General features: G+C 51.1%; 1 pseudogene; it reads right to left on the bottom strand.

Moving 5' to 3' along the window:
- Nucleotides 1–3,650: 3,650 nt before the first annotated feature.
- On the bottom strand, nucleotides 3,651–6,344 carry LOC123927148 (annotated as a pseudogene).
- Nucleotides 6,345–6,477: the final 133 nt, after the last annotated feature.

The following is a 6,477-nucleotide window of genomic DNA, read 5'->3' as shown; positions in this document are numbered from 1 at the left end:
GAAGTGATCATCTCCCAGTCAATTATTCTCTTCCACATCTGTCCACCACCTGGTCCTCAACGGTTCTGAACTAAGGACTTCCCTCCTTGAAATAAAACATTCAGCTTCTGCTCCAATAGTGTGATTAATTACTTGGGCTCCAGAGCTCTGGTTTGAAACTTTGTTACTTTTCACTCCTAACCCACCTACCTCCAAAGTCCCAGGTTTAAAAGGCCTATTTTTTTCTTCCCTCCATCAAAATCCTCAGAGTCAGAAAACAGCCACACCACCACCTTTACCCTCCCCCACCGCTTGATTGAATTAGGTTCGAAAGGCTGAGGTTCCTCATTTTCCTTGCTCATCATCTTCCCTCATCATTTTGCCAATCCTGGGCGTTTGCCCTACCCTGCAACATGACATCTTATTTTGAAAGATTGAAGGGGATTTTCACTTCCAATTATTCCATTAGGGTAAAGGAATTTTTAAATTACAATTTCGGGGGCAGTGTCCTGAGCAATGAGCACTTCTCTCTTTTGTTCTAATTTCCCTCTATTCTCCTAATACCACATTCGCTGTGAAGCCTTCCTCATGCCTCACAGCACTGTGGTGAGGATTAAATGGGGGCAGGGAGTAGAATAATAACAACCAACCTTTAACAAGATCTTACCATAGACTAGACATTTTGATCCATGCTCAATATGCATTGTCCTTTTACTTCATAATGCTGAGACAGATATGATTATGCCTATTTTACAGATGGGGAAACTGAGGTTCAGAAAAGTTAAGTAATTTGCTCAAATTGACATACACAGTTTCTAAGGGGATGGAACCAAGATTTAAATCCACGTATGTCTGACTCCACAAACCACAATCCTAACTCCTTAAATTATGCTGTCTTGCTACATAGGAAACATTCACTGATGGCAGATACTATCATTAGCTTTGTAGGAGTCTATCCTTTGAATTTTGAATGTTCTCTCTCGTCTATCAGTTTCTACAGGGTTTTTTAGTTTGATAAGGCTATGGGCACATGACTTTCCTTAACTCTTCCTCCAAAGCCCCTCAGGCTGCTATTATTGTTACTCCCATTTTCCAAATGGAGTAGTTGGGTGGGCCTCAGAGACTGTGTGCCGAGGGCTTGAAGTCAGCGCGATTGGACCATTTATTTAAAGTGGAGCTGGCACTAGGACTTGAATGCTGGTCTCCTAGCTCCAAAACCCAGCCTTTCTTTAGCATGGTTCCTCTCCCGGTGCCCATCCTTTTCTGAATCTGAGATCTTCATCAACAGAGCGCACGTGAGGTCTTCCGCACTCCGTCTTTGGGACTTTTACCTAAAGCGCTTGTTTATCCGGGCGCAGACTTAGGTTCGTTGTTTACACGTGCGCCCAGCACGGGGCCTCGTACACAACTGAGGTCAAATGAAAAGGAATGAAAGCTACCGAAGTTAGTGGTCCGTCTTGACTACCGCACACTGCCTACCGAGCAGAGATTCCGCATACAGTAGGCGCTCAGCATGGTGAGATTTCAGTTCCCCCACTTCTCTGGGAACGTTAAGGCTGGCGAGGGAAGGAGGAGGCATGCAACTCCTCACCTGAGGGCTCAGCAGGGTCCTCAGATGCTTCAACTGCCTGAAGAACACCTGTCTCTCTGATGCCACCAGTCAGCGACAACTCCCGTCGTTACCTGGACAACCCGCCACGCAGCCTCAGAGACTGCCGCTGACGCAGATGCTAAGAGAGCCGAACACTCTTCACCAGGTCCCCACCTAGCTTCGCCTTGAAGCAAACAGAAGGTGCGCAGGCGCAGTGAGGTCTAGGGCGGGACCCCGAGAGGACTCGAGTCCTCTCTTCAACCAATCCTGTCCTTGCTTGCAAACTCAAGCTCAAGCCACGCCCACAAGCCCTCCACATACTCCAGGTCCTACCTAGGTAATGGCGGTCTTTCTCACACCGTGATTGTGAGTAAAGTGTGGCCGAATACTTCTTTTAATCCTTACAACCCTGGAGGAAGGCAGGGCGGTTGCTTTCACACGTTTTGCAGCGGGCCGGTTTTAACCGAAATAGGCTATATGATTTGCACGGGGTATCACAAGGCTAATCATGATAGCTAACTGAATACTCAGTATGCCTCTGCCAGGTACTGGGCGAAAGGTTGTAGATGCATTATCTCATTTAATCTCAAAGACACCTTTTGAAGGGGATGGCATTATTAGTTCCATTTCACATCCCAGGAGACTCAGGATTAGAGGGGTCACTTAACAAACTAACAGTAAATGATGCAACTGGGATTCAACCCAGAGCTGATGCATTTAAACAGCCTTTATATTCTGAACTTCTAGCTCCCTATATCTATGCCATGCTTCTATACCCCGTGCCACCTCCATCCCAAGAGATGAGGTGTCCAGAGTCCAGAGATGTGAGTGTTTCCGTGCCAGTGGCCAGTGAGAGGTACTACTTCAGAACTGGGAAGCAGTGGATCAAAGACTGCTGCCCAGATCTGGATGCTTTTGTGGTTCAAGGCAGAGGGCAAATGAGAACTTGGCTTATCTGATAGGATGAAGTTAAGTCTGTGATACCTGGGGTTGGAGCTAGGTTAAGTAGAAAGGATAATGACTTCTTGATCTATTTGGATTGGGGTCCCTTTCAGAATTACTGGCCTAAATTCTTGTAACATGCCAGAGAGACTGAGATGCAGAAAGGAGAGTTCATACACCTCCTCTGGAAAGATCCGAAGTTGAGAAGACCTCTGATTCTCTAGAGAGTATAGCATATGATGTCCAGATTCTGGGTTCTGCAGCCTTTCCCCCATAGTGATTGCAAACATCAACAGGTATTTCTCTCATTGGCACCATTCCCCACCCTTGGAATTTAGGAAAGAGTAGAGGAAAGCCTCTACTTTCACAGGAAGGAAGTAGCCCCAGAGCCCAAAGTATAAGTCTTTTGACAGGGGAGTTCCAACCCCTCAGTTTTATTTCCATAATCCTCCTCTGGATATAGTGGCAGAGAGTGAATATAAACTCACTTACACTTTACAGTTATTATTGACTTTGACCGAATCAGCAGAGACAGAGGCAGACAGAAACAAAAGGAAGAGTGAGGGCGGGGAAGACTCTAAGTACAGGAGGCACAGGGTAGGAGCACGTGGACTGAAGGTTCCATTAGTGGAGCTGCTCTTTGATTTGTCCCAAACACCACTCAGTCCTTTTCTGGAAATTAACTGAGGTTGATGGAGGAGTCAGAGGAATAAATGGTGAAAAGCTTGGGTGTCAATGTGGGCAGTGAACTTGAAAAGGTTACCGGCCCCTCTCGTGTGGTATAACCTTCGTTTCCACGGATGCAGGAGAATTTATATCCCCCCGCCCCTTCTTTTCCTTCTCCGCCCTTCTCACTGAACAAAACAAAAGGAATTAGGGCTCTAGTTTTCTATACCCATTTCTGTCCTCTCCCCACCCATTCCAGGTTATAGAATCAAAACAAATGCCTTAAAACAATGAGAGTGTTCCTGTGGAGTTGGTGGTGGTGTGAGAGGCCCTTGTGGTCAGGGGAGAGACAATGGGGAAGTGTCTTCAGCATACTATACAGTGTCCCATACAGTCATCTCCAGTTTGTCCAAGAATGTTTATTGGAAAAATGTCCAAGGGGTGAGGTCACCAGCAGCAGCTGGGGGAGGGGGGCTACCAGGTGAGAGGGGGAGCACCTGAGGCTCCGTGGAAGACATTGGAGTAGTGCAGTGCAGCATCTGCCCCAGACCCAGACAATTCCTTTGAGTTGCTGGGGGAGGTGGAGAACCCCAAGAAACACCCCTCTCTGAGACCCAGAGGCAAGATGTGGGGGCAGCTGGGGATGCCGAGAGACCTGATGCAGGTGCGATGGGGGCCCCATCTGGGACTTAGTGGGATACAGTTGAACAGGTGTCTCTCCCCTTGACCTGGGGGATGGAAGGACATATCCCATCTGATAGCCATTCCCCAGGTCCAGGGGCACAGCCCCTAAGAGACCTACCTTCTGGCCCTGCTCACAGTGGAAAGAGGATGGGTACCAGGCCTGAGATTGTGGGAGTGTCATTACCCTCTAAGAGATTATGGGATCCTTCAGTCTTGGGCAGATCACCAACTGAGGCTCTCCCTGACCCTATCCCCATCCCCAGGTTGTTAGTGCATCTGTTTTCGAGTTCGGTTTCTTCACTCATACATCAATGGTCTTGATGGATGGTGACTTTTTCTGTTTTGAAAAAAAATGGCTTGAGTCTCATGTCAGGAAGGTAAGAGCCTCCTTCATCCCAAATATCCATTTCCTTTCTCTTCCTGCCCCTCTTTGGCCTTCTCCCTTTCCCTGACTGCTTCTAGAAGCGAAATCACCCTTCCTTCCCTCACTGGCCCCACATCATATTACCTGTCTCGTCCCCACTGGTCTTCCCTGAGGACTCTGTTCTGGCCCCTTCCCCTTCTCCTTGGGGTTGTTGTTGGAGTCGTTGTCCTTGATGATATCATACTGACAGCAGAAGAGCCCAATTACAGCTGAGACACAACAATACAATCTGCACCTTGATCTTGACCTCCCCACTCACAGCCTTGAAGGGCAGTGAGATACCCACACGGTTTCTAGAAAATCTGAGAAGAAAACCCTTGAATTTCGGGTGCTCATATGCGAGCACCACCCTCTTAGCCTTCCTCTCCTCAAACTTCTGCGCACCCTCAACTAAGCATCTCCCCTGCATTTCCCTCCCTGCCTTTTCCCCTGACAGCCTTCACCACCTCCCACCCTCACTGAGCCCCCACTCCCCCAATCCTTGGTGCCCCGTGCAGCTGCTCACTCACTGGCCCACATGAGCAACACCACCACAATAACCACTTCCCCTGTCTGCAGTGGTCGCTGTCCATCCAGACCCTCCACTGTGATGTCACCTGAGAAGAAAGAGATAGACTCCAGGTTATGGGGAGCGGCCACAGAGCTCTTCTATGCAGACCCGTAAGGATGGAGAGTCTGGGGGCAGGGTTGCCCCTGCGAGCCCCTCTCTAGGAAGGTGGACAGGTAGTTAGAGACCAAAAAAGCAGGACCGTTGCGGGCAAGTATTCACACAGACTGCGGCGGCTAGGAACAGACGGTGGGGAAAAGGAAGCTTAAAAGCCCTTCTCCCAAACAATTCATTATCAGCCTGTTTATACCCAGTCCCCTGCCAACCTTATTCCTTCGTTTCTTGGCAGTATGATGAATTAAGTCAGCCTTTTATTCATCTAAGCTAGACTGGCTTGTTTGGGGGGAAGTAAACAAGAGGCTAAAGGGCAGGTAAAAAGCCAGAGAATCCAAAGCTTTTGGGAGTGGAGGATAGCTGAGCCTCTCACCTGGGCTTGAGCTGTTGGAGGGTAGCCGGTCAGAACCCTTGAGAGTTCAGAAGTGCACCCGAGGCCTTGGGGGGCTCTCTCCCCAAAGGCCGATGCTCCGAACCTGCATCGTGTAGTCGCTGTCTTCAGCCAGTCCCCAGAGGGCACAGGCCCACGTGGTGGTGTTCACCTCCCAGATCACAAGCTGCCCAGGGCCAGTCTGTCGCTGCGGGGAGATGATGGGACAGGAGGGTGGTCTCACACCAGTCCCAGGACTCAAACATCCAAGCACTCCACGGAGTAGGATGACAAGGGCAGCTTGAGCCAGGGGACACCAGCTCCCAGATTCCCCCACCACGGGGAGGGGAGCTTTGGTCCCCAGTGGGGGTAACGGAAGGAAGGCTCAGAGTTCCAAGGACACAGGCTGAGGGAGCAGAAGGGTAATTCGTACTTGCTGGGAAATGGAGTAGCCAATGACAATGTTGCCTTCTGGGATGTCCCAGGACACAGTGGCCGAGCTGGTTCTGAGGTGAGTGACTGTCACATTCACAGGAGAAGGAGGCCCGTCTGTTGGGTGCCAGAGTGAATAGGTTAACAGGTCCCATGTACGGACTAGCTCTGCTTGATCCCACTACCCCTTTACTCACCTGCTTGCACAAAGCCCAGGTCCCAACTGACCAGCAGGAGGACCTAAGGGCTTAAATATGGGGAGAGGGGCATCAGCGAAGCCATGGAACCCACTGAGTCTGCTGGGAGGCACTGGGGCATCCACTTGACATCCAGGTGGGGCTCCTGAAGGTGGCCGGAGTTGTTGGGGGCGGGTTCCAGGACTGCCCAGAATGCACGGGTGGCAGCAGCTCTCCCGGGCTCCCCACCACCCACAGCAGCCCCGGATCCCCCTACCCCCGGTCTCCCCACTCCTTCCCCGCACCAGCGTCACCGAGGGTCCGCAGCGCTATGTTCTGCCCTGCCCACACCGACGTCCGCGAGTCCTCGCGGTAGGTCAGGCCTCGGCAGGCTGCTCAGTGCCCAGAGGGCGGCCCATCACCCGGCTCCTTGGCGCTGCCCCTACCCCATCCTGGCACGGGCCCCGTGCAGCAGGCAGCGCATGACAGAGCTGCGGGCAGAGGGCAGGCGGAGGCCGAGTGGGAGTGGGCCGCGGGGCTGCGGGGTGGGGG

The sequence above is a fragment of the Meles meles genome, chromosome 16, assembly GCF_922984935.1.
Source record: "Meles meles chromosome 16, mMelMel3.1 paternal haplotype, whole genome shotgun sequence".
NCBI classification, from domain to species: domain Eukaryota; kingdom Metazoa; phylum Chordata; class Mammalia; order Carnivora; family Mustelidae; genus Meles; species Meles meles.
Note: the sequence above shows the minus strand (reverse complement) of the source record. Positions and strands in the feature narration are given on the sequence as shown.